Source organism: Harpia harpyja, chromosome 15 (genome assembly GCF_026419915.1).
Source record: "Harpia harpyja isolate bHarHar1 chromosome 15, bHarHar1 primary haplotype, whole genome shotgun sequence".
Taxonomy (NCBI): Eukaryota; Metazoa; Chordata; class Aves; order Accipitriformes; family Accipitridae; genus Harpia; species Harpia harpyja.
This window is the reverse complement of record NC_068954.1, coordinates 3,600,609-3,628,584: the sequence shown is the minus strand read 5'-3', so window position 1 is coordinate 3,628,584 and position 27,976 is coordinate 3,600,609. Positions and strand designations below refer to the sequence as shown.

The 27,976-nt window shown below is 44.2% G+C and overlaps 1 protein-coding gene across 1 annotated transcript in view; it reads left to right on the top strand.

Moving 5' to 3' along the window:
- XKR6 (XK related 6) overlaps positions 1–27,976 on the top strand; it is a 185,053-nt gene that overhangs the window by 9,930 nt on the left and 147,147 nt on the right. The gene's annotated exons all lie outside the window — the stretch shown is intronic.

Genomic DNA, 27,976 nt, shown 5'->3' with positions numbered 1-27,976 from the left:
AGGGCAGCAGTGGGGCAGGGCTGATGGGCCACGCTTCTGCTTGCACGATGGGCACTGGACTTCACAGCTCTCTACAAAAATAAAGGAGTGATGGGCTCCCCTGTCCTTTCAGTGGGGTGGCTCAGGCTTGTCTGCTAAAGCAGGGGGATGACAAGTAACCCTGTGAGTTTTCAGAGGGTTCCAGTGTCTGGGAAAATCACCATTTCCCCGGTTTCTATTGTAAAAAAAAAAAAAAAACAGTTTAACTCTTCGTGCTTGGTTCCTCCACACAGGCAGTCCTGGATGATAGGACTGGCAGTAATGTGTTGCCTGATGTACCAAACACAGAAGACAGCAGTAAAGCACCAGGAGTGGTTTTGAGTTTGGGATTGGAATTCATCCCAGTTATGTCTAAGCGAGGGAAAAAAGAGCAACGGAGGCCGATGTTGTTGAAGTAAAAATTGTAAAGAGTGGTATAAGCAGAAGGCATTTAAATAATGTAAACAGTCTGGCATGGGAGGAAGGATGGGAGGCATTCCAGAAACAAAGGGAAAATAGTTTTAAAACATGGCTAAAAATATACCAACTCTTGAATTCCAGAGATTATCTCAATTAGCGCTTTTTCAATGTATCTTTACAACAGAATTGTAGGAGTTCACAAAAGATAATAGAGGCTATGAGATATGGAGAAGTGATATTAATTTGTTTAATTAAAAGGATGAAGGGCTCCCTAAAATAAGATTCACTTATCTTCTGTCTTGGGGAGGAACGACGTTATATTCAGAAAACCGTGGCTTGTAGCATCGTAGTGTGGAGAAAACGTGGCGAGAGCCGGGGCTGGGAGTAAGAGCCCCCTTCTTCAGCCTCAGTAGTTGCTCGCTCAGTGACGTTCAATAGCAAATCCCTTCCCATGGGATTAATGTGCTATTAGAGCAAAATGGTATGATTTTACATTTCCAAGAGGATTTTGTTTGATGTTCGGGGAGCAGAAATTGGACATTTTCCTCCAATACAAAAAATAATAGTTCAGACATCAGAGCTTTCAGGTGCAGGCAAACACACTTTGGGCATCTGTATGTGTGGAGCTATGCATGTGTATGCTTGATGTCCTCTTCGGCTTTGGAGGCGTGCTAGCACGTGTCAGAATTTATGTCCAGCCTCAGCTCTGTATATACACCCTTTGGCATGGGGGAGAAGCAAGCATTTATATCCAGCCATATTTTAAGAAGTGTAGGGGGAGGGAGGCAGTAGGGGCAAGGGAGGAGAGAAGACCCTCATGTAGATCTAAATTAAATTAGCCCCCCTGGATGTATATTAAAATGTTAAGTAGCACTAAGCTCTGTATCCCAGCTCAGCAATATTTCGAGGCACTTTATTGCTTTAATGGAGGGATAAAATAGAACCTGCAATTATAGTAATTTTTTCTAATTGAATATTTTTCTTTATTCTTTCCCTTTGAAAGCTTGACTGTAAGTACTAGCCTTCATAAAGCTTTGGAAATATTTATACTTTCCCTTTCTGGCAATGGGTGTAAATACGCTGCTTCTTGGGCAAGACCATTTCAGTCCCTCGTGGCAGAGGAGCAGAAGAGCTCTGGAAAACGGTGGGCAATAAACCTTTCTCTGCTCGTTTTAACCATCTTGCCATTAACACTGGGAAATACTAGTTTCCCATCTGGTGGAGAGGGGGGAATGTGATGTTACAGACTAAATCCTTTCCATCACTGTACGTGGGCTTGACGTGATTGTCAGGTGTATTTTTAATTAATTTATTGTTCACGCAGGGCTAGTGCTTGACAGCTACATCCAGTCTTTTATCCTCAGGCCATGTTCTGTGCTGGCAGATGAGATCCTTGATTTCTGCCACCTAGGCTGAGTTTGGGCGGGACGACAGGAAAAAGCACCTTCTGGATCTTGCTTGAGCAAGACGTAAATGGCAGGTGAAAGCAAAAACTGACGGGCAAGGTCCTTGCCCAAAACCGTTTGAGACTGGTGGTGCAGTGATGCTGACAGTAGGGATGGGGAATTAAACTTGAATTGCTGATGGTATAATTGGGTGTCGATTGAGGTTTTTGAAGTAGCCATTTTCGGTGACACAAACTGCCAGCTTTTCAAACATAGGTTCCTACCTCTAGCTCAAGCCTCAAGCAGGCAGAAAAATGCAGATAAATTAACATAATAATTGCATTGTGCATTCTCTGTGCTGAATCTCTGGTTTAAAGAGGGAGATTTGCTGATACTTCCTCAATGCATACACCCGCGATGGGATGCTATCAGTTTTACGTTGTTGCAATAGCTGTCTTCTCATCTAAAGGACACTTTTGATCCAATAAACTGCTTATCTCGTGTAGTTGTCCTTTCATCTAGTGTGGGTGGTGTGTGATGGCTGATTGAAGGCGCAGTATTGTGGTTTGTGTATGAATATTAATTAGGAATGGAAATAATTTGGAACAGTGTGCACCGATGACTCTCGAAGCACTGACTGCAGAAATGCATCTGTTCCTCCCTTGCGGGAGACTTACAGCTACAAGTCCAGGGAAGATGCGAACTCACATTGGGGTGTGAAGTCACCATATACGGGCTGTTGCGCCGACACATCGACCTGATGATATAGCGAAGAGGTTGCTGTAATGCTTTGTTTCCCGGCGTTTGTTATGACTGGGCTGGGGAAGAAATGGTTTCTTTGGGGAAAGCTGCAGCGGTGCCTTGCCAAGTCATGTGCATCAGACCCGGAGCGGGAGCTGGAGGTTGGGGCTTTCGCATCGGCATGTGGCTGTGTCGAAAGGCAGCGCGATAGACTTTTGCGCCCTTGTTTTTGTGAAGGACATGCTTTCCTCCTGAACGCTTAATCTCACCTTAGTCCTTGTGAGTCCAGTTCTGTTGTCACACATTGACGTAAATGCATCGTACCGCCAAAACCTGGTGCAGCTTGCTTTTGGATGATACAAGAGCCTCTCTGTGGGTCTGCCTTGTTGCTTTCCTCTGCTTCAAGTTGCTCCCTTGAATAATAGACCCACAAAATCCTATCATGGTGCGCTCATCAAGCGTAGAGCCCTCTTCGACTCACTTGCTGGGAACTCACCCTCCATGGCCACGTCTCTGCTTGTGAGCTAAGTAATGGCAGGATTTGTCCTCTGGCTCTGAGACAGGCTGGCATAGCGTAGCTGTTTCTATTTGTTAAGCTTTCTTGGCTTTCAGGAGAGGGTGGCTGCCTCCAGGCTGCCAGCTGAGAGTGTTTTCTGGGCCGTGCTGACTTCTGAGCGGTGCTGAGGGGCTGCTGGCGTGAGGGCTGGTAGGTCCTGGCCAAAATTGTGCCAGGGACAGTCCTGTAGTTGTTGAGCTGCAGAGGCTGTAGCATCCTAATGTACAAGAAGGAGCCCAGAAGGATGCAACGCTTTTGGAAGGAAAATATTCCCCTTACTTAGGGTTAATTTTTATTTTCTTATGAGCATATGTGGGTTTTTTTTCCCAGCTGATGAATCTGTATCCAACCTATCAGAGTCTCTAGCAAAATGGTGAAACGCTGGCCCAGGTTGCCCAGAGAGGTGGTGGATGCCCCATCCCTGGAAACATTCAAGGTCAGGTTGGACGGGGCTCTGAGCAGCCTGATCTAGTGGAAGATGTCCCTGCTCATCGCAGAGGGGTTGGACTAGATGACCTTTAAAGGTCCCTTCCAACCCAAACCATTCTGTGACTCTATGAAAATCCACTTCTAGCTTTCAGATGTGGCCACGTGGTTTACCTGTTTGGGTCTAGATTTATTTTATGGCCCATGTGTGTGCTCCAGTAGTGGAGCCCAGATCCCTTCATTGGATTAGATTGTAAATACCACCCTTGGGAGATTTATATTCAGCGGATCACTTTAGTATTAATGCTTCAGGGTGAAATCCAGGTGAGCGATGGAGAAAGGAGAATTGCTTAGGCATGTCGATCTAGCTGAGACCCAAACACTCGTGTCCTTGTGAACCTGTCCAGCTTAGGTGCTGATGGGGGAGGATGTGGTTTGTCCTTCTTGCACCTTTCTTCAGCGTGCTTTGCTCTGCAGTGAGGACCCGGTGGGTTAGGCTGGGACCATCCTGGGAGCTCTGGACAGGCAGTGAGCCAGAAACATGCACTTCTGGGGTCACCCATCTTCACCCAGACCCAGCGGAACTGAATTTGTGGGTGAATTTTTTTTTTTTTTTTAAAGCAAGCTGAGTAATTAGCTGATTTACTTTAAAACTCCTCAGAGCCCTTAAAAACAGTGGTTTAAAACCGGGTTGATTATTCTGCTTTCTTCAAAGTAGGGTATTAGGAAAAGTTGTCTCCTGCAGGCCTGTTCCTCTCGCAGCCCACAGGCACTCCATGGGTGCCGGGACGTGTCACACACGCTCAGTGTCACAAATCACTTGTGTGAGCGTGCCACTTGCTTTAAGCGGGGCATGATGGCTGTCAGAGGGCGATCATCTTGATCTGCAGGTTCAGTCTGGCATTTGCTTCATTCCTGGCGTGGCTTGGTTGGGTCTTTGAACCAGCACGCGCTTTGCTTTTCCATTGTGTGCTTTAGATCTGGGATAATGAAACATCAAAGTAAACTATACTGTTGTGGATACAGAAAAATCAGGACACTCAGTAGGACTTCAGGGAGTAATAAATTTGTTCTATATTTAATCTCATATTTATCGCAGTGTCAGTATGAGACCACTTCATTTTACTACATTAACTGTATCTAAGAATAACTGAATACTTGAAATATTGAGAAAGTGGCTAATACCTGGTGGTAGCTGATGGGATCCAGCTTTAATAGTTATTGATTGGTTTCAAAAAGCTCCCAGTAATATCACATCTTAGCTACTGTATGTCGGGAGTTAAAATCTTATCGGTTATTTAAGATTAGAAATAATTGTAGATTTTCAACTTAATCATCCTTCAGTAGATGAATATAGCCAGGACTTCAGGTGTCATTTACAACTTTGCAAAAAATTATGCTTGATCTGCTACAGTTTTATTGTGTGAAAACCATGGCATGCCTAAGTTCAAATGTTCTTGAGCATTTCCTCAACTGCTCTAAAATTGGTGTGGCTTCTCTGGTCGGGGTGCAAACAGCAGTTTGAAATCTGTCAGACAATGAACACAAGAGACAAATGAACCCTGTGGGCTTGGTCTTATTGCTTGGTCCTTTCTGATAATGCCCCATTTCTCAGAATGTGCAGGAGAGTCTGCAGAGGTGGACTGCAAAAATCCACGTATTCTCATAAGAAAATAAACATTAACCCTAAGTAAGGGGAATATTTTCCTTCCAAAAATTCAGGAGAGCAAAAAATAAGATTAAACATTGCTTTTTAGTACTAAAACTCTGCCTGGGTAACCTAGCATTTACCTGAATAATCTCTTCACTGGTATGCTTCAAAACACCACCTTAATTGATGCTTTATTACCATTTGTGCAGTGCGTGGTTTTAGTCTTTGTTTTACTACTCTGGAGTTTAATAATTCCATTTATAAAAACTTTTTTTTTTTTTTTTTTTCTGGTATGGCTTGTTGCACAATTGGAGCTTCGTTAAAGGCTCTCATTATTTTTCCTCGTTGTGATCGAGCTCTGCCTGGAATGAACCACTGAATTTTCTGTTTGAACATGCAGATCTCGCTGTAATTCCCTTCTGCTCCTTTAACCAGGAACTGGCTCTTTGCGGTTCCTGGGAAGCGACCAATTTTGTAGCAGTGAGGGCAAATTATTTCTGACCTGTATACTTTTCTTGTTGGTATTTAACTGTGTCCTCAGAGCAAAAAAAGCTACCACAATTACTGGGAGCTACGTAACTGCAGCAGGGAGTTTGAATTCAGGGTTTAAGTTTAATTTCTGATGGCTTTGCTGACTTCTCTGCCTGGGACTGGATTATTTTCCCCTTTCTTTCAGGGGATCAGGGGATTTGTAAACCAGCACTCCTGACAAAGGTGTCTAAAAAAACCAGGGAGGGTCACATCTCTTTTGTTTGCTTTGAATGAATTGCTTTTACGGTCCTGAAAGCATGTTTTGGTGGAAATGGGAAGGCGAAATTATACTTCTATTTTGGAGGGGAGATGCTGAAGTATTTCACGTAGGAATTGATGAACGAGGATGTACCGACTGAAAATTCATTAGCTAGTGCCATTTCCCACCTTGAAAATTGAGCTTACTTGGACAGAGAGCTCTTTAAGCTGCCTGACTGCTTGAGGAGCCAGACTGTAACTGGGGCGGTGTTTCTGGTTGGGATCCGGTGCTGGGTTCTTGTGCGCTGCTGTGAAGTTACTGCTTGTAAAGGACCGCAGCCCTCGAACAGCATACTTACTCTTCCCTAATAAATAATTAAAATGAACGTGTTTAGATTGGATATTTTGCCTAGCATTGACCCTTACGGTCAATGAAAGGGTTCTTGCCTTGGTAACACTTCCCACTGGGTATAGTATTAATCGGTTGTGTGAATTAACTGAAGACTAAACTTCATTAGGTTGCCATTATCATTGCATTTGTATTCTTCCTGTCCTAAATCCTCAGTGAAAACATCTGTTAGTCACTCAAAATAGAAGTCTGCATTCTTAGGAGCAATTTCACCATCATAAACCTGTGGATTTTTACTGATAAGGCTTAAAGAGCAGTCACCTTTTAAAGAAATTTATTTTTATTCCAATCCCTTTTCCAAGAGGCAACCTTTCAGTAAGACACTTAATCTGTGTTAACTGTAACTGCAAATTTGCCTTCGTGTTTGCGCAGGAGGTGCAGTTCTCCGACATCTTTCAAGAGCTCTGAGATGAGCAATGTCCTCCTCCCTTGGCATTGCTTGTCTTCTGTTTTCTGCTCTTTACCCATTTGCCTTCTGTGGGAGTGTATTCAACTTTTGGCTTGGAAGGTATTGTAGCTTTCTTCAGCAGTACTGCTAAGGTAGGTCAAAGTGTTTGATTTGGCCTCTTACCTGTTCCCAAACCTGGGGTTTCTGTGTAATCAGTGCATTGAATTGCTGTGGTCGTTAATTTTTTTTAAAGTGAATGTCTCTAGGGTTGGGCTACTTGCTGTATTTATGGCACTGAGTGGCAGAAACCAGTGAACAGCAACTTTTTTTTTTTTAAGGTTTCAGTCTTTTCTTTGTTTCATGCAGACTTTGTTGGGTCACCTGAGAAATTTGCTAGGAGAGCACCTAGCTGTCCCAGGCTGACTCTGCCTGCTCTTCGAGCATCATCTGCTGGGGTTACATCCAGCCATTGACCCTCATGAAGTTTCAAGTTTTTGGAGCTTGGGTACCTTTGCTTTATTTGCCTCAAATATAGAGGCAGTGCCTGGCAGCTGCCCATGCCCCTGTAGCCCATCCAAGCCCAGCCAGCTTCTCCAGCAGACAGCCAGGTGTAATGGGTAAGAACTAGTCATAATCGAAGGAAGAAAAACCTATCATTGTCATTTCTTAGCCAAAGAGTCTTCACACTCTCAAACAGAGCTTGAACACCAGCAGACTGCGATGCAGCCTTGCTAGCCTGACTTTTCCACTCTAGCTAGTCCTGGCTTGGGTCTTCAGCAGGCAGCCTTCCTGCTCAGGGCCCTTAACATTAACCCAAAATCAGGGGAGTGTAAGTGTCGCGGTTTAAGCCCAGCTGGCAACAAAGCACTATGCGGCCGTTTGCTCACTCCTTCCCCCACGGTGGGTTGGGGGGGAGAAAATATAAGGAAAAGCTCATGAGTCAAGACAAGGACAGGGAGGGATCACTCACCACTTACGGTCACAAGCAAAAACCAGACTTGACTTGGGGAAAAAAAACCAAAATCAATTTAATTTGTTACCAATCAAATCAAAACAGGATAATGAGAAGTAAAACTGAATCTTGAAACACCTTCCCTCACCCCTCCCTCCTTCCCAGCTCAACTCCACTCCCAAATTCTCCACCTCCTCCCCTCCAGCAGCGTAGGGGGACGGGGAATGGGGGTTGGGGTCAGTTCATCACACGTCTCTGCCAATCCTTCCTCCTCAGGGGGAGGACTCCTCACTCTTCCCCTGCTCCAGCATGGGGTCCCTTCCACAGGAGACAGTCCTCCATGAACTTCTCCAACGTGAGTCCTTCCCACGGGCTGCAGTTCTTCATGAACTTGTCCAGCGTGGGTCCCTTCCACGGGCTGCAGTCCTTCAGTCACAGCCTGCTCCAGCGTGGGCTTTCCCACGGAGTCCCGGCCATCCTGGGGGGCATCCCCCTGCTCCGGCGTGGGCTCCTCTCTCCCCGGGCTGCAGGTGGGCATCTGCTCCCCCACTCCCCTCCGTGGGCTGGGGGGGAACAGCCTGCCGCCTCACCGCGGGCTGCGGGGGCGTCCCCTCCTGCCCCGCTCCTCCTCCTTCTTCACTCCCCTCGGTACCTGCACAGGGGTTTCTCTCACATTCCAATCTCGTCCCCACTGCAGGTTCCCCTTCTTAAATCCGTTCTCCCAGAAGCGCTACCGCCGTTGCTCATGGGCTCAGCCTTGGCCAAAGGCGGGTCCGACTTGGAGCTGGGGAAGCTTCTAGCAGCTTCTCACGGGAGCCACCCCTGTAGGCCCTACCCTGCTACCAAAACCCCACCAAACCAACCCAAAACAGTAACTCTACAGGTGGTAAGTTTTGAAAAGTGTCGGAGGCTGAGAAGCTAATAGTGATTTAAGTTAAAGAGGCATTCATTGCAGGAGAAGTCATTTAGAGTCATCTTCCTACCACTAAGGAAGAACTACCTAAGAGAGCAACAAAAGAGAAGGTTCATAATAGAAATGCAACTTAAAAGCCTGACAAATTAAGGCTGGTTTTACTGAAAGCACTGTTACGCACTATATTAGTTTTCAGAAAAGCACATTCGTAGGAGCAGGGAATGACCATGAAAATTTACCATCCCAAACATAAAATTTGCTCGTGCATCCTTTGCTCGATGATTCTAATGATAACACTGAAATGACTTTATCTGCCCATTAAAGGATATATATTACTCTTCCTAATCATATGAGTAGAATTATAAAAAGAAATTTCTGCTTTAAATTAGGCTGTTTACCCAGCACTGTGGAGTAGCTATTATTTTCCTCTATACAGCGTTTCCCATTCTGCGTATCTCCGCAGCTACACAGACCACAGCAATGGGGCTGATGTGCAGACACAAGCGTTAGATACATCTAAAACTTCTGGATTCAGTCAGCAAAGACAGCTTTTGTCAGTTTATGTTCTCATGCTTCCCCCTGTCCCCTGCAGGATTTCAGTTATCTGATAAGATTGTATCCCTTTAGGTCAAACCAGCCGGATTAGCTAAATGAGGCTGTTTGCTACCCTGTCCTTCCCAATTTGGCACTGGGTTTTCTTGCTGTGCATTGGCTTTGATGGGGGCCATTCCTGGGGTGTCCTGCAGTCGTTCGATTGTGCCTTTGGTGAATTAAAGAAATAACTCTGTCCTGAATGGGTCAGGGCTCTGGATGACAGGTATAACTAGCTATTGTGCAGAGCTCTGTCTGATCTGTAATGACTGCCTGAGTTAAAGGAAGAAACCACAAAGAAGCATCAATGTTTGGTGTTTTTAATGGAGTTCCGATTTGAGCATAAAATACCTTTTTTTTTTTGAACCCTACCAGTTATTGAAAACAGTTCACAATGCTTGAAAGCGCTTTTCTGGGAGTATAGGAAAGTGCAACTGAAGCGTTTTTATCTTCAGAGATCTCAGGCCAAAACGCCGTGCAGCTCATTATCGTGTTTCTGATGGCGAACAGAAAGGAGCACAGGTGGCCTAGGAAAAGGTGTTGGATCTGGGCAGGTGCATCGTGATTTTCCTCCAGGTTATCTTGCTGTCATCTGGCATTTGTGGCTTAGAAAGTTTCCAAGCAGGAGGTGGTGTGTGTTTAATAGCCTATGAATACTTTAGTCCTTTGAGGGTTTTTGAAATTGGGCAAATTTTTCTTCAGTGCTGTTTTGAAAATTTTGCTTCACTTGGTGTCTCCTTGCTGTTTTGATTAGGGAGATTCCCATGTAAGGGTGTGAATTCTGAGGGCTTGAACCTGTTTTCCTGCAAAAATCAAGAATGGGTCAATTACAGCGGGTTTTTTTCATGCAAATTCCTGTGTGGAATGGGGATCTCATTGCATCACTTGAGCTTTAGACATATTAAGTTATCCTGGAAGAGTTGAAACCAGCGAGGTGAGTTTCTGCCCCTTGCAAAGGCAGAAAATACCCGTGCAAGAAGTACCTTTCCATAGATTAATTGTGGAGACTCTTATTTTTGAGTGGAGCAAGATACAGAATGTTGCAAGGTCAGTTTTCCAGCTTCTTGGTGTAGACCCGGAGGACCAAGTTCTTTCCTGGTGACATATCAACAGAGTAATATCAGTTGAGAATTTGTTGTATACTGAAAAGTCTTGAAGATCTTTGCAGTTCCTAGGGTTTGTATGCGCAATATCTTCTAGCTAGAGTTGGTTCCTGGAATACAGTCAAATGAGAAGCCGGGTTGAATAGTACAGTGAAGAAGATTTGGAAAACTTGTGTTTGTTCTTGATCTTTTTATTCGGTAATTATGTTTTGTGTGTATTGGACTTTAGGAATATGTATAGAGAAAGTACTTTCTTGCTGTTGGAGTTTTTAGTGTGAATGTGTTATTTACTTTGCAGTTGAAGCGTGTTTTAGTCTGAGGGATTTTATAGGTGACGTTGCCTTAAAAAATACCCATGCTCTCTACAACTGCTGCAAAGAGAGCTGAGCACCTTCCAGGAGGTGGGAAACCCAGCTTTGAAAACAGGACAGGGGCATTGTAATACTCCCTCAGGATCAGATACTGTCTTCCACCTGGGACACATGTGCTAATGAACAGGGTACCTGGAGTGATTTTATACAGAGATGCCTTGGTGTGAAACCAGGAATAGCTTCATCAGCAAAGATACGTTCTCGGCTGAGTCATTAAGCTGTGGTTTCTCCTGCTTTTCTCTTTTTTTGCCTTTTGGAGTATTCGCTGCAGGGTCTAGCAAGAATTGGGTCCCCACTGATTTCGCTGCAGCAGGTTATGATCCCAGCTGCAAGATGTACGGCTTGATTTGAAGAAAAATCCTGGAAGAGGGCAAGCAGTGAAAAGGGAGCATGGGCGTTGCAAGAAGATAAGTTGGCTAAATATTTTCTGGGAGGCTACCAAGTGGTGTAATAACTAATCTCAAAGGTGATAGCTGTTTCAAAAAGAAAAGCTCGTTTCTGATTTCAGCTTCTGGATAACGTGGTTTGGCTCATGCCTTGGAGCTGTCAGTGCAGGAGCGGGTCAGGAAGAAGATGAAGGGCTGGTGGATGAATTGAAGAATATCATTGCTTCAACAAGTGGCAGTGTAAAATCTTGTGCGGGGTTCTTCTGAATTAATAAGAGCAGGAGACAAAGTGAAAAAGCAGTTGAATTCAGTATCTCAAGAGCTTTCTCTGATCCTGCCTTATAGGAATGAAAATTCCAAGTAGCTCCAGCCTTTTCATATTGTGCAGTTAATAGTACTTTCCCATTAAAATAACTTATTTTCTCAAAATAGAAACGAATTGTAGGACTCTTTGCTGAGGTTTACTCAGTGCATAAACTTTCGATGTCTCTTTCCACCCATTCTTCTTTGCTTTTATCATATTTTACATTTCTGAGCGACCTCCTCTTGCATTTCCCGTGGGGCACTGACAATGTTACTGCTGCTTTCGAGGTTCACTTGCAGTAAGCACAAGCCAGCAGGCACCTGTGCTTCATATCTCATCTGGAACATGACACCATCAGCTGCATGATGCCTTCCCCACCCTACAGAGAGCACAATTATCCCCTGATACCCCAGCCCACCACTGTTAATTCACCTGCTCTGTCTGAGCACTAAGCAGATCTGGATCCCAGGGAGACTTTTCATCTCCAGCAGGACTGCAAGCCACAGACCTCGTGTTCTCCAGGATGTGAGCAGAGTGTAATATTGATTATAATGCTTACTGTAGTTATTTATTACATTCATTAGCGGGGAAGAGATGAGAGACTATCTTACTGTATTAAGTTGTCCCAGAGACACCTAGATAGTAAATAATAAATAAACAATTGACGATGGAGTAGAACTGGTGGAAAGCTGGGACAGTCAATGTAAGGTTCTACCAGCCACCTTTTTAAATTAATAATGTGCAGATTCAGTGTGGTTATTACTTTCTGTGGTTGGTAATGCTGTATTAAGGGACCCGAGTGACTGGAGGTATATCTTGACTGAGCTAATTGAGGTCCGTCTTGAGATGGCTGTCTTCCTCTCTGTTGCACAGCACCGTGACTTCGGATACATGTCTCCACAGGATTTCATCCAGAGATAAAAACCTCAAAACTGCTATTTTGCTGTAAACATAGACTTCTAAGGAAGCAAAGATATAGCTAAAATGATTAATGTCCCTGAAGCGGTGATTTGTTGGAAAAGGGAGGTAAAAAACGGAGCAGAGCAAGGGTATTTCCTTGTGCTGCTCATGGAATTTCTTTCTAGTTTACCACCAAATAGACCTTTTGTTATTGCCAGAGAGAGACAAATGTCTGTGCGCAGGCAAAGGATTGTAGCATTTTCTAACTTTACTGGTTATCATGGACATTTACCCAATATTCAGCTTTTACTGGAGGCTTTTGAACCCAGAACCAGCCCAGACCCTTGTACTGCAGCTGTGGTGCCCTGTTTCCTAAGAAAAATAAAACCATTTGGCCAAAGGGGCCTCAGAAAGAGGTCAGTTGCAGAAGTGGCAGGAGGACTAGTTGAAGGCAGCTGAATTGAAAGCATGGAAGAGTGCCCAAAGTTTTTTCGTTGCTTTTAGTTGTATTAACTATTAAAAAACCTCCAAACAAACCTACATTTATGCTTTACTTTAAGCAACTGTGACTCGTAAATAAAGCCATTCAGCTCTGTGTTCACAGCGTAAACCACTGGAGATGTATTTAAAGCGATAAACACTGTAGTTGCACTTGTATTTTTGTTTTAAATCCTGTTTGTCTAAGGCTGTTAATTTACACAGGGCTTTACAAACACAGATAAGACATGCTTTCCCTGCCCAGGTAACTCATTCTTAGAGGCTCAGGCTTTCCAAATTAGCACTTTGTCCAGGTATTAGGGCATTCCCTTGCTTCCTTGTGTATGTTCTGCCTGGCATCTGTGAGCGATCCTTGAGCCAGAGCCTGTTTTTTGTGTATGGACGTTGCTTCACCCAGGGGGGGCTCTGATTCCCATTTGGGCACTGGGCTCTGTTTTGATGCTGGCATAATTTTTGGGGTAGTGAGTACTTTACCCAGGAGGTGAGCTGCCAGCTCACGTAAGGGTGGTTGTAGGAGGAAGCCCAGGCTTACGTTAATACCAAACTCCATATGTGTGTGTATAAATAATACTCCTGTTGTGACAAACACTAGTTAGTACCTCGTGCATCTAATAATGACAGTTCTTGGCATTTCTTGTTGTTGTAGATCTGGCTTACATCTTGACTCAGAAAAGATCTTCTCTACGTTGGAGGCACGGGGAGTTTGGTGCATCATAGTGCAGGTTGCATCTCCGGCGCAGCGTCGTGCTCTGACGCAGAGTGTGCTTGTTCTCATGAGGTTTTTCTCTTGCTCATGATTGCTCGTGGCGTCAAGCACTTCAGACAGGCTGAAAAGTGTGTTTCCTGCAGGAGTGTATTGTATTCTCCTGGTGCCAAATGGGTCAAAATCCCTGATGGGGTTGTGGCAAACTGCAGAGCTGGCAGAAAAACGAATAAATCAGAGGCTGTATGAACGTTATGGGGAGATGATCGTTAACCAGCATTCATGTGTAAAAAGCAGCGTCTAGACATTCAAACACCGCTAATAGCCTTTGATTAACCATTTTTGTTTTGTTCTTGCTCAGTGTGTTAATCACTGTGATTAAAATGCTTAGCCACCATGGAGCTAGACGTTGTATAAATTAGTGAGTAAGCAAATCCAAACAGATGGGGCAGGGAAAATTAGTGTCTCTGGCAGGGCCAGCATTAGACAAGGCAGGGCCAAGGAAGATTTAGGGGGAGACCCTAAATAATCTAAGAAAAGCAATTTTGCCTGTCCAGTGGGCCTGCCAGACCTCCCCATCCTCCTGCTTCTATAAAGCTTTGCCTCCTCAGGCCTTTTTTCTCTGCCTCTAGAGCCCATTGCTGTCTTCACCTGGTCCACCAGGTCCCAGGATGAGCTGGGTCTCTACCCAGGATGCTACAGACAGGCCTGGAAACCGTTCTTCCCTTTGCACAAGATGAGTTATTAACTTGTCAGCTTCTCTGTGGTGTGGGTGCTGTCCCCCATGCTGCACAGCCTTGCAGATGGAGGACCTGGGGAGAAGGGTCAGCCACTCAGTTCTGGCTCAAAACCGGTCCAGCTTTCTACTTACTTGTTTTTGTCTTTTTTTTATAGCAATAGCAAAGGATTACTATTGATGTTCAACCTCTCCACCACCAAATATGTGTGGATATCATCCTTCACTGGGAGGACCAACTAATTTAAGCTGTTGGGTTTAGGGCTAAGTCCTTGTCTGATGCAGTTTTTCGAGGAAGAAGCAGAACTGGAAAGGGTGGGAGAGGCACCTTGCACTACTTGTAAGATCAGGAGCCTTGGTAGGTGTTGAGATGCATCAAAATCAGAACCCAGTCATGTCATCAGTCAAAACAGGTAAGCGTGGCGGTTTCTTTGTGGTAAGCTTAGACAAAGGTAGAATTACCTGAAGCAGGGAGCGTCCGTGGAGGTGATAGTGAGACCATGCCAACAGCCCTTTCTATTCTTCCTTCTCCTTAATCTGGTTTTCTGTGTAACTCATTTTCTGGTAGAGCTATGAAAAAATTAAACAGGTAGTTTTGGTGACAGCAGGTTTTTGCCTATTATGTGCTAAGATCTGTAGCTAGGATTTCCAATTTCCCTTCTAATCAAAAGGCTTCCTAAACCTTTCAGAAGTGCTCTCCTGGGATGACTGCACTCACAGAAACCCCAGTGCTTTGTTTCTGCTGGCGTCCATCTCTTCAAAGGTAGCTGAAACACGGCACAGCCACCACCCCAGTCCTGCTCTTGACGGTGCTACTGGGCATGAGCATCACGGGACTGGGTGTATCCAGCACACAGCTCGCTCTTTTCCAGTTGCTCCAGCCCAGCCCTGTGTACGTGATGGTCCTAAGATATCATGGTGTGAAAAGTTGGAAATTCTTGCAGTTGGGCATTGGGCTGACAGGTAGCAGAAGCCTTTGGGCTGTGAGACAAGTGAGGCTGGATGGGGACGTGTGTATGGGGGAGGAGGTTTCTGCTCAGAGCTCAGCAGTGAGGTGTCAGCACCTCTGTGGGGTTCAGGATGAGCCGGTGCAGCTCAGACCCTGAAGTGGCAGGAGGTGAAATCCTGGCCCCGTTGGAGTCAATGGGAGCACTGATGTTAACTGGAACTTGTCTGGTAGGGTCGGGTCACGAGAAGTCACAGGAGGCCACCTCTGTTGGTCTGTGCTTGGGTTAAGTTGGGGGGTTTCTCCATCCACCTAAGTGCTGAAAGCAGCTTCTGTTTGGTGAAAGCGTGCTGTGGAGATGTGTTGCTGGTGGGTGCGTGGGCCCAGCAGACAGCAGCGGGTGGATTCAAAAAGCCTCATAAACAGACAGCAACAAGAGCTCCAACTGAAGAGATTTCCAGGCAGAAACCACACTCTTGATGAACTCTTAAGGGTACGTTCTCTGGTACTCTTTTCTGACCCCAGGCAATACTATCTCTCGTTTAAAATCAGTCCTTCTTTGCTTGCTTGCTTGCTTGTTTGTTTGTTTTTCATTTCCCCATCCCCTTGCTATAGTGTTTTCCCTCCTGTCCTTATATGAACCATCCATCTTTTTCTTAATCTTTCTGATTTCTTTCTCGGCTTGACTAATCCAGCAATTTTCAAGCCTCATGAAAAACTTTGTTGCCTGTGTCTCCTTCCTTACACTGGCCTTCCTTCCTTGCTTTCATCTCCTGTTTTTTTTCCTAGAGGCATATGCCTATATGCAGGAATGCATAGATAGAGCTAAATAAAAATATGTTTCTTTCATACCTGAAATATATAAGACCACCTAAGACTCAACACTGTATACACCTTCAAAAGGTGAGCTTATTCAGCGCTCTTCTAAGGCGATTGAGACGTGAGTATACGGCTGAGTGTGTTAAGCTGCACAGTGACCACAATTCCAAGTGCATTGCAAATACTTTATTTGCAGTGTGTTAAGGTTTTCAGAAACTGCTGTATTGTTATTGCCAGGAAAATGCTGACATATATTTTATGTAACACATCAGATGTGATACAGACTCACTTTGCAGAACTGAGTAGCATTGCTACGGCCAATTGTTCAACACAGCATTTTGCTACGTTTTCTGACATGCTTAATAAAGATATTTTCATGATTCTAGATTCAGTCTGAATGCCATTAACTGCTGGCTTTCTGAGAAAGCAGAAATGCAGCTCGTAATGCCAGACTCTGCAGGTTTTGCTCAGCAGCCATTAGGTATGACTTCAGAACATCTAAACCCTGGAAATAAAAAGCACCTGTGCTGGTTTGGTGTAACCTGGGCTGCTGCTTTCTCTCCATTGGTGTTCTGCAAATTGACTTCGCCCATCAATTAGGGTAAGGCAGAGCTGGGGGTATTTCCTCAGGGGTGGGCATAGAGACTGTTGAATATTCTGGCACGCAGGAGACCTGGCAGAGAATAAAAGGAAAGCATCTGCTGTCAGCCGTTGTTAGGGTCCCCATGATATCCATGTGTTGCCTTGGCAGAGTCCAGAGCCCATAGACTAGCATACCTTGCAGCCAGAATATGAAATTGTTATGTCGGTAGAACAGGAGCTGGGTCTCATCGTAACTGGTTTAGCTTGGATTTAGTATTTTTTTCACTTACAATTTTCTGCAGTGGATACCTGCAGTAGTGTTTTGGAATTGTACCTGGTTTTGCATGTGGTTTTGATGTGCTGGGAGAAAATAGTCTGCTCATTGCGTTTCCAAGGATGGTGTTGACTGACGCAGGGTTACTCAGGGTGTCTCTGTACACTTAAGAGAGTAATCTTAAGAGAGTGCTGCACCATTGAACATCCCTGTGGAGAGGGGATCAGGCTCATATCACATCCCTTCCAGAGAGGGTATACCTGTTCTTCAGGCATAAATAGTTTTCTCCAACTTCAGTGTTTTGCGCTTAGCATGTCAAGCGGAGGAGTTTTCACCAGAAAGAAACAAAAATTTGCATGTTTAACTTTTGCCACGTGAAGACCACAGGAGGGGAAAGAAGGCTATGCTCTCGTGATACAGGTGTCCTCTTTGACCATGTGAGATTTTAAGTAAGTTGGCAGTGCAGGAGAAGGATGGAGGCCAGGAGGAGTGTGAAGGAAGGGCTGGGGTCTTCAATGCTCCTTTCGCAGATCCCAAGGATGCCCCAGTTTGGTGCAGAAACTGAAGCAGGGAGTGGCAGACAGTTGACTTGCTGTTTTGCATAGATCTGAACAGCTTCTGAGCCACTTAAAATAAGCACTTTGAAGGTATCGTGTTCCTGAGGAGGTAAATGGTCAAGTAAGTATGCACAAGTTGGAGCTTTGGGGAAGGATGCACTGCAGAGCTGAGACCAAGGTGTGGTGCGGTGGGGGAGCTGGACTGTGAAAGTCCAGACAGTGTCTATACTGAGGAATGTGGCAGAGGGGCCAGAAGAAGAGGGTGTTGTGGTTAAGTGAAATAAAAAGATGTATAAAGTTAGCTGCAGTGTAAAATGAACTCAGCACGCTGGTGAGAGCTGGTGGGAGCTTTGTCACTGCTGTGACAGTGTCACCCTGCTGTTGTGAAAGCTTTAGTACACCCAGATTTTCTTCCAGTACAGGGAGAGAAGTATGGCTAGTCCTTGCCAGTTTTATTTAGTTTTCTGCAAATGTCTGCAGAACAGGGTGACTAATATTTAGAAGAAATAGTGGTTGCATTTATGTTACTTCTTAAAAAACTTAGGAGAAAACCTGATTAGCATTTTCCGTAGTGATCTTTAGCTTCCTTTCTTGATGTGCTATTACATTTTTTCAAGGAAAATGCTTCCAAATCATGAAATAGCATAGCATGTGCATAAAGCACATGATCATTAGTCTTTTTTTGAAATTAGTTGATGCTTATTGTGATGATTGACATGTGTGCAGGAGATGCAGAGGCAGTCCCTGTAGTAACTTTTGAATTTGACCAATTTCAATCAGATTTTTCAGTGTAGATTTTAAAGATACCAAATTGTTTTGAAGTCCATGAAAGTGGAGGGGAGAGAAAAACCTGTCAACGTTCCCCATGGAGTAAAAGCTGCCACGTGTTTTGTTGGAGAGTCCATGAGTGAGTTCACCAGGAGATACCAATCCGTGATGTACTGCACCTCATCACCCCCTCTGCTCATAGATCTGGCCATCTCAGAGGAGCATTGCTCTTTTACAAGTAAGTCTTTGGCAGAAGCGATGCCATAATCTGAGTCCAGGGCTCTGGTTTTCCCCCTGCAGCCGCTGCTGATGCTAGCTCAGATGCACAACATCCAAGGCATCGCAGAGCATGGCGCTACGGCAGGGTGTGTGGTAGATCTCGAAGTGTTTTGTAGATATATGCGAGCTCTGTATGTTGGCCTGGTTACTGAGATTTTGTTCGATTGTGTTGGTTTAACTCAGTGGGAGGTTATTTGAGAAGGAAATGAAAGGCTCAATGAACAGTGAATGCTTGAAGAGGTGTTAAGAGGAAATACCAGACGTATAAGCTTTAGGTTCTTTTGTTTTAAAATTTGTTCTTGTCTCTTCAGCTAGCCTGGTTTTGAGCAGCACAGGAGTAAGCCTGCAAGCGCAGAAGAATGCATAACTCCTGTAGGAGTAAGAGAGTCCCTGTTCAAGGGAAGAGGAGTTTGTGCAGAGAGGACCTGGGACACAAAAGAGCTAAGGGTATAAGGAGAGTAGATACAAGGAAGAAATTTTTTATAACGAGGGTGGTGAGACATTGGCCCAGGTTGCCCAGAGAGGTGGTCAATGCCCCATCCCCGAAAACATTCAGGGTCAGGTTGGACGGGGCTCTGAGCAACCTGACCTAGCTGAAGATGTCCCTGCTCATGGCAGGGCGTTGGACTAGATGACCTTTGAAGGTCCCTTCCAACCCAAACCATTCTGTGATTCTATGAAAAGTTTTATCTGCCTCAGTTGCTGGCAGAGGATGATAAAGCTTTATGCCAGAACTGTTTGTTAGTGGGACAGGATTTTATAACAAGCAGCCTTGTTCTCACCACTAGGAGAAATACTTCTATAAAAGTAGTTTTATCAGCAAGAAGGGTTTCTGGAGGCCAGAATGCAGTCTGGCCAGCAGGATGGGACACAACCTGGGCTGTCATGTCCCTGACCCATGCTCAAGAGGGGAGAACTGCAGGACTTCCCTGCAGGGTGGCAGGGACAGCCAGGTGTTAATGAGAGCATTCAGAGGGGCCTGTAGTGCTCTGTCACTACGTTGGGGACAAGCTCTTCTGCAGATGGAAATAATCAGGAAGGCTGATCCTCTCAGGTGAAAAAGCAAGAAGTTTTGTCCTTTTAGAAACACTTTTTGTGACTTTCACTCTATTTATATTCTTAATTATTGGGAAATTGGAACTATTTTGAATTTATTTTTCTAGAAAGTAATATGGAAAAAAATCTGATTGTATAAATGGATGAGTCTAAAGTACTACAGAAAAAGAGGGCAAGATTGGCTGTTCTAAAATCAAAACTTTCCTAACCATTACAAGTGATCATGTCAATTATATCAAAAGCCGAGTAGCAGTGAGGTAATGAGAGGGAGATTTGATTGCTGAAACAAATGTAATTTCCACAGCATTAAGATCTGGCCAAAACTGCTTTCTGAGGCAGTAGATTGCATTCTTAGTAGACGACTGTGGTTTTCACCGTTTTGCTATAGACACACACAGACTTACTACTATTTAGGCCAAGTAGTCAGCGGTACAATAATATCTCACCTACTGCTCACTGATGTGTAAGTTCTGTCCAAGTTACAAGAAGACGTCTGCTTCCAAAACCCGTAATAATTACGGCTGCTGATTTTTGTGTACTTGGGATCAATATACTGGAAATAGGGTAAGCCTGGAGAGGCTTTGCTTTAAAAGATTTGAGGACTTGATCTATGCTTAGGAGGAAAGCACCGTGTCCAAGTAGTGCGCTTTCCCTTTGGGCTCTACTTTAGTGCAAGAGGAGTTTCTTCCCCAATATTCTTAATTTTTCCTTCTTTCTGAAAAACCTAAGAGCAAACCTAAGGCTTCTAGGTCCAGGATTGAAAGGCTGTTCATCTTTGCATTAAGTTACATTGCTTGTGACTGTTGCCTTTGGTCTAGCACGAGTGCAGTTCTGTGAGCAGCAGTGGGGGAAGTAGCTTGCATGTTTTTACAGTCATTTCAAGCAAAGTTTTCATTGCTGCCAGGTGAAAGGTAGCAACAACATGGCAGAGGCTGAAAGTGGCAGGCTTTGTTGAAGGAGATGTTAAGACTAAAACTTTCTCCAGATTTTATGCAGCTGAATTATCAGTTGTGTTTCAGAAACGGTCCCTTCTTAATTATCCATTTGATTTATTTGTTTCCCAAAGTTTTTTCATGATTAGTGAAAGATGGTTGCACGTGCCTATCTTCTGTTCTATGCAAGATGCTCTTAAACCTAGCATCTGTCTGTATCCCCTCATAGTTGCTTGTACATTGTTCTCTACTTCTTGAGCGTTCCCTGTTTAACATTTCTGCCTGGGTACATGTGAATTTGTACAGTTAATATTATAGCTGAAGTATACTGTGAGATCAGATGATTTATTAAAAGGAGGATGAAAAAATCTCATTTCATGAAAATAAATCTTGTGAAACCACATCTAACCTGTAAAGTGAGCAAGAGTACTTCTGGAGAGATGTATTCTGTGAAATTACACTGTTAAGAGACAGAGGGTAGTCTCTCTCTTGGCTCCAGGACATTAAAACTCAGCCCCTGATCTTGATACCATCTAAGAGATGACCCGATGGGTCAAGACCTGGCACATAATTTCAAGCCCATGGTGTGTGCAGTGACAGCATTGCTCTGGGTTTAATACAGGTTTGGTTTGCCAGGGACTGAACTGTTACACTTGGATGGACCCTGAGGGTGGGCATCAGTCCAGCATCTAGTGACAGTCCCTGAAGTGGTGACATAGAAACCAAGGAAAGAGCTATGCCATCTCTAAAGGAGAAAACAGACCCTGGTTCAGCTCTTTCAGTGCTGTTAATGCTGTAGACGGTCTCCAGAGTGGTTTTGGCAGAGCGAGGTTTGGCACCGGTGCAGCATCACCTGGTAGCACCCTTCCTCGATTAAAGGTTGGCACGGCCCATGTGCGCTAGCTGCTGACTTAGATCCTGCCCCCAAAGTTCCTGATCTAGGACAAGAGGCAGTGAATGAGGCTGTAGTACAACAGCACTGCTTTGTCAGCAGCAGCAGACTCGGGTGAAGTTTAGCCACAGAAGCTTTTCCATGACGGAGCAGGTGGAAAATGCAAAACCTTGCATCACTTGAGAAAGGATGTTCTTGTTCTGCTCACCGAGGACTATATCAAGTAATTGCAGAGGAGAAGTCTTTATGTGATTTGATGGTTCTAAATGGGTTAAAAAGGCTTTGTGACTTTGCCTTTAGTACAGGAGCAAGTCAGTAACAAATTCCTCCAGCTCCTCTTCCAGCCTGCTGGCAGTTTCTAGTAATTCTCCTCCACAGAGGAAAGCAGGAGTGGCTTGATGCACTGGTCCCTTTCCCATCTCCTGAATAATTTTGGTCCTTTACAAAGGCAGGACATTAGCCAAGGTGGGCCACTGGTCTAATATACTTCAATGTAAGTGTGTTGCCAGCAATGAATGTACTATGTCACTTGTTGAAGAGATGTATGAAAAGAGATTGACCTGGGACCCAAATTAGGGTTAGGATTAGAGCCATTTGGGATTTACAGTTCTCCAAGGGGAAGAAGTGCAGGCTCCCTCAATCATTTTCTTCCTTCTTTAATTCCATTAAAGTCTTGAAGGTAAATAGTGACAGTTTATGAGGAACTTAATGTTAAAATAAAAAAAAAACAAACACCTTTGATACTGAGTAACTTCAGAGTTTGGGGATAGGTTTTATTCTTAGCATTTGTTTATCTGAAGAGTCTTCCCATATCACCTCATCCCCCACGTGTTGTGGTTAGCACACACATGGTGAAGTGTTGAGGGTAGCAATAATAGGAGGAGATTACAAGCCCAAATATTGAAAAACATTGTTTGGAATGGGGTCAGGGAAGAGTATTGCAGGAACATAAGTAAATGGTTTTATGAAGAAAAGGAATGACAAGTAGAGCTTTCTAGTCTCTTGTCTTGGTACCTTTCTTGGTATTCCACTAAAGTTCCCAGCTAAACCCGACTCATCAGCTGATTGTCCAGTTTCTGCTTTTACTCTTTCAATTAGTCATGGGAGGATTCAGAGCTGCATTTCTCCCCAGGAGAGAAAACCAAAGCAAGGCAGCTCCGTGCTAGTGAGAATATGAATGTGCTCATTGAAAGCTTCATTTAATGTTTATAAAACGTCAGGGATCACAGAAATGTTGTAACTTCAGGTTAGTGAATACTTTTTTTTTTTTTAAATACAGTTATTGCACTTTGAGGCTGCTGAAACAGTGAAGCAAACATTTGTAGGTTTGTAGGAAATCTGTGTCACGCTTCTGAAGTTTATAGCTGTGGGTAGGAGGAGAAGTGTCATCTTCTCTCCAGGAACTAAAACATCCTGATTGTATCACATAGAATCAACCTCCAAAATTCATTCCTGCACAGAGAAACCCAGTCAAATAAAATTGCCCAGTTTTGAAGAAGGACATTGAAGCTTTGTGACGAGTGGCATTTGTGTCAAGCCAGGGTTATTTACAGGCTGCTGTGAAGGGCCTTAACTAATCACTAGTAGTGTTAACCAGTTTTTCATCTCTTGGAGAGAAAAACTATCAAATCCTTGAGTTTTGAGGGGGGTCGAAGATGTTTTTCACTTTGAGGCATCATGTTATGACCTCTGCTAGAGGTACAACAGGGAATCGTGTTTCATTCTGCTTTCAATATGCAAAAAATCAGTACACAGGACGTTCAGGCATGTAGGGTTTGTGTTAGGAAAGCCAGCACTCACCTAGAGTTGATGCTTGCAAGGGGATGTCAAGGGCAGCAAGACGTATTTAAAAGATGTGTAGATGTGTCACTTAGGGACATGGCTTATTGGTAGACTTGGCAGTGTTAGGTTTACAGTTGGACTCAATGATCTTAAAGGTCTTTTCCAACCTAAATGATTCTATGATCGTCTATTCTTGCGTTGTGGCCTGTTGCTGAATGGGGCGCATGATTTAGCTCCAGTGGACACAGATAAGGCTGAGATCCTCAGTGCCGCCTTTGCTTTTGTTTTTACCAGCAAGCTCTCCCAAGCCTCTGTGATTAGCGAAGGGGTTTGAGACACAGAGGAACATCAGCAGCAGATAAATGTTGAGTCAGGGATTACTTGCAAGTCTGTGAGACCTGACGGGCTCCATCTGTGGGTGCTGAGAGAGGTGGCTGACATTAAAGCAAGGCCACTCTCTGTTTTCTCTGAAAGTTCATGAAGATTGGGGGAGGCCCTCAATGATGGGAGAAAGCCAAATATTGCACCCGTCTTCCTTAAGACCACAAGGATGACCCAGGGAGCTACAGGCCAGTCAGATCCTCTTCGGTCACTAGGGAGATCACGGAGTGAGTCCTCTTGGAACAAATTTCTGGGCATGTGCAGGAAAAGAAAGAGGTTGGGAACAGTCAGCATGGATTTACCAAGGGCAAATCATGTCTGACCAACCTGATTGTCTTCTAGGTTAACATGACTGGATTTGTGGGTGAGGGGAGAACAGTGGATGCTGTTTACCTCTACTGTAACTTTCGACACTGTCTGCCACGGTATCCCCATATCCAGTCTGGGATGTTACAGTGAGGATGAGTGGACAACTAAACAGTAAAAAATTGGTTGGCTGGTCTGGCTCAGAGGGTCATACTCTACCTGGAGGACTGTGTACCAGTGGAGCACCACAGGTTCTATCTTGGGACCTGTCCTGTTAGCGTCTATGTAAACCTGATTGAATATACTGATCAAGTTTGGAGATGGCGCAGATTATGTATACTGGAGGGCAGGGCTGCTGTTCAGAGGGTCCTGGACAGGCTGGGGGAATAGGCCAACAGGAAGCTCATGAAATTTGGAAAGGACAAATGCAAAGTCCTGCACTTGCGATGGAGAACCCTTTGCAACTATCCAGGCTGGGGATAAGCTGGCTGGGGAGCAGCTTGCTGAAAAGGACTTGGGGGTTGTGCCCTTGGATGCTGGCTGGCAGCAGGGAAAGCCACCAGCATCCCAGGCTCTTTAAACATGAGCACAGCCAGTAGACAGCGGGAAGTGACTTGCCCCCCTTTGCTCGGCACACGTGAAATTCTGCATCTAGTTTTCTGCCCCATAATACAGGAAAATCTTAACAAACTGGAGTGAGTTCATCAGCAGGCCACCAGTGTGTTTCTTTTGAGAGAGAAAGCATTTACCTGTAATGCATATTTTCCGTAAGATCTTAGATGCTATGATAAAAAATGAGCTAGATAAGCTGGATCAGTCTATCTGTATCACGTTGTTGTCAGTGGTGCGTGTGGAGGTTGCAAAGCCAGACTAAGAATAAGAGCTAAGCAAGTAGACAACTAACCATTCCCAGAATTATCTGAGGGTTTTTTCGATGTTGAGTTAAGGCTGAGAACAAGCAGCATGTGTTCTCCCTGAGCATAGCTGTGTCTGTTGGCAAAACTGTTACAAAACATCTAACAAAACTAAGAAGTGGGTTGAACTTCCCAGGTTTTACATTTGTAGGAGAGGCAGTCAAGATTTTTTCTCCCCACCAGCAGCAGACTGCATCAAATCCGAATTAGGTAGCTACCATCTGCTTTCACACAGGCTTTGAAAACACGGGCCAACCCTCCACAGCATGGGTGAGGAAGACGGTAGAGAGTGTTTACATGCCTCTGTTTACAGGATTTGGGATTAATGTGCTGTTTTCTTATTTTGAGTCAGAGTAAAAATGAATTAGGCTTTGACTGAAATGCTGAGTGCCACTTGCTTTCAGCACCACAGTGTAATTTAAAAGATGAACTTCTAAAATCTTTTTGTACCAAAATATTTTGTCCCCACCCAATCCAGTTTGATAGTATAATCCTGGAACATGTATTTTGACATTTTTCTGCTCACAGTCTACTATAACAGACTCAGATGATATATTCTGGAGTATCAGTGGTGAAGTAGAATCCCTCAAAATTTTTGGAGGAAAAGGACAATAATGCTTTACAGGCTGTAGGACTGGGTCTAGTGTATGGATAACTGATTTTTGGAGTAGGATGTCCTGACCCAGACAGAGGGGAGACATCCCAGAGTCAATAAATCACAGGATGACTTGAACTTGCCATGCTGCTGTCAGGGCATGTTGTGTTTGAGATGCACAGGTACATCTTATATTTTTAGTTTTATGTGTTTTAAAAAAATAACAAAATGGAAAAACTGATGTTAGCACTGCAGTCAAGTTCAGACAGGTTCTGGAACGAGCACCGGTGGGAAGGCATCAGGGCAAGGTGCTTGTGCCAGCCTTCTACCCTGGTCTCCTGCATCCCTGTCAGTCCATCGTTGTAAGGTCACCTCTTGTTTGGGGCTTTTGAGGATGACACATTGCTACAAGGGATGAATTGTCGTGTGGTGACCCCGGTCAGTGCAAAGGACTGGAGATACCACTCAATCTGCAGAGTCCCTTGTGAAGCCAAAGGAATAATTTGCCTGAAATCAAGTGGTGTGACCCGCGTTGAAAAAAGATACACCAGTAAGGAGCAGGTTCCTTTCACATAACGTGAGGCCTGGTTATTTCACTTGACTTGGCTGATTTAGCTGCTTTCACCTGATTTCACATGAAGGGGCTTGGCTTAAGCTTTTCACAGCTGTGTGGGTGAATCAGAGAGCTTTATGACATCAGGTGGGCTGGGAGGGAGATTGTTATATCAGTGAACGTGCAGACACAGTAGAAGGAGGTTTTGGATGGTTCATTTATTGGGCATTTCTGTGCCTAGCTTTTACTGTGTCTCGCGTGATGCTGCAGTTCCCAGGTGCTGTTCAAAGGAGAGGTGAACAACTCCACCGCACGTGGAAAGCAGCTTTTGCACAAGACACGAGACAACAAAACATCTGGCCTCCATGTTTCCTTTAGTTCTTAACTTGAAATCTTCAGCTGGATCGTCGTTTACATTACAGCTCATTTACGCCGCTGTTAGAGGAGATGTGGGTATAATTTATTCTCACATTTACACTGCCAGAGTGGTTTAAAATGGTAAGTGAGAATCAGACCCTCAGCTTTCTGGTGGTTTCTTTTTGTTCTAATGAAGGATGCACAGCTGGATGCAGTAGCCTTTAACCAAACCCTGGAGCATCTCTTCATTACTCTAATTCACAGTAGTGCCTGAGAGACCTGTTGTGAGTAAGTGAACGGAGGATAAAGAAAAGCAAGGCTTGTTACATCTCAGAGCTGCTTTGTTCTTTTACTTTGATAATTATAGTTTTGTTTTTAATTATTTAGGCTACTTTATTACGTGTTATGTCATCCTGATTTTGTGCACTGTGATAGATGGGACAGCTCAGGCGGAGAGGAGGAGTTCCTGCTCAAACCGCTTGCTAGGAAGTGCACTTGTATTTACTGGTGTGACCTTTTGACACAGGATCGGGTTGATAAATCTTTGCTGACAAGTGAAGAGGCATTACCACTTGTAATTTGCAAATTCGAAACAGCAGCAATTAGGGAAGAGCAACTTTGTAACACTGGCTCTAGGAATTTATTTAAGGGAAGATGGATTTGGTGTGGGGTGTTGATGAAGAACGTTTTGGTTTTGCCAGGTTCCTGAAAAGCTCTTTTTAATAAATTGCTCATCTTTGGAGGCCTTTAAGAAATACCCTGGATTGCCTTTTATCAGCCTATAATGTGCTTTCATCACTCCGGAGAAGTATGTGATAGTGATACCGAGTCGGTCCCTGGAGAAAGCTGAGGAGACATTGCTAACGGCTCCAGAGTTACGGCTGCAGTGAGTCTGCGTTAAAATGGAGCTTACGTTTCCTCGTTAGTACAAATACCTCTCTATCCTTATCACCAAACTACTGCTGCTCATTTCTCATATGCAGAATTACTTTTCTGTAATGGTACAAGTAATTTAGCTCAGTAATACTGGAGTCAAAAACAACTCCTCTTTGAAATGTTATGATTTGCTTCTTGAGGCTCTTAACATTGAAATGGCTTTCCAGTCTTGAAACTCTTTAAGACACCTAAATATTACTCTGCATTTACTAAGAGGCAAAATCAATGTGGTGTTGATGGCACTGAGATAATAAAGATGGGATCCTGAATGGCCCATTGCAAGATGAGAGTAGCATCAAAAAGTAACAAGGTGTTATAATGTAACCCTGCCGTATTTCTTAAGCAGGTTTCTTAGTTTTCTCAGGAATTTGGGTTTTCAAACTCTCAACTCCATACTTGTCGAATCCTGTGCAACGTGCAACAGTGCTTGAGAAAAAAAAGAGTAGACAATGATTTCTTGGTTTAATCTTCCATTTGAAAAAAAAAATAACGGTAACACTAGAGTTCTTAAGTTGTGTCATCTGAGCCTAGCGAGGGATAGTAGTTTATCAGATTATAAATGTGCTTTCATTACCTGGAGGTATATAATATGTTGGTCTGTGAAATACACACTTGGGCAATGAGAAAATGAAGGTCACAGAACTATCGCTGGATCCCTGCCGGCAAGTGTATTAAAATTAAATAAATTCTCGATGCATTGTTGATGGCACATGTACAGATACTCTCTCTGCTTCAGAGCAGAACAAATGCAGCGTATGCTTTTACATACCTGCTTCCCACTGACACTTTGCAGCCCTGTTGCAGATATGCATCATCACCTTCCGCTGGTAGAACATTTTCTGAGAGTGCCGTCTTCGAAGACTTTCA